A 768-nucleotide genomic window follows, 5' to 3' on the forward strand; every position below is an offset into this window, starting at 1 on the left:
TCATTTGCTCCTCTGGCTTTTAAAATAGACAATCTAACTGAAGGTGTGTGTGGGTAACTATTAAAAAAACATTTGGGACTAGAATACTTCACCCTTAATAGTAGTTCGCAAGCAAAACACCAAAGAGTCAAACTGACCACAGTATCTGGGAGTGGGAGGAGCAGTGTCCGGAGGAGCGCTTAAACCGGGGAAAGGAACAAACAGGTTCTGTGAGATACGGGTGGATCAAACTTAGCTACTTAAAAAGAGTGCATTGGAATATCAAAGGGCAAGAGGCAAAATCCCAAGGAAATGCAACCTTGCTTCCCGCTCTGGTTATCAGGAATTGGAGAAAAAACAACCGCAAAATTTGGGACAGCTGTTATTTCAGGGAGCATTACTCTTTAGAAAAGTGAGTTGAAAGGACCTGATATTCCAACCCCAGAAAGCCACTGCGAACTATTAGGTATATAATCTTATTAAACAAGACCTAAACCGAGTGCCCACCCAGCGTGCTTGGCCTTTGCTCCCTTCCTTTTTCTGCCTCTGGCCACCAGGCGGAGCTGCAACTAAGCAACTTTTGCTCCGGGACCATAGAATCGCTCTAGATGAGTCTTGTCCACTCCGGGGCCCCATAGCCAGGCGTCGCGCTCGGAGCCGTACTTCCGCTTTCTCGCGCGCCCTGCCAGGTTCCTCCCCTCTGATGCCCGCCGCCTCTAGTTCCTGCCGGCTCCCGGAAGGGGGCGCTGTCTGCGGCGTCGCAGCGGCCGGGGCTGCCCGGAGACGATC

This window comes from Mesocricetus auratus, unplaced genomic scaffold, assembly GCF_017639785.1.
Source record: "Mesocricetus auratus isolate SY011 unplaced genomic scaffold, BCM_Maur_2.0 Super-Scaffold_100004, whole genome shotgun sequence".
Taxonomy (NCBI): domain Eukaryota; kingdom Metazoa; phylum Chordata; class Mammalia; order Rodentia; family Cricetidae; genus Mesocricetus; species Mesocricetus auratus.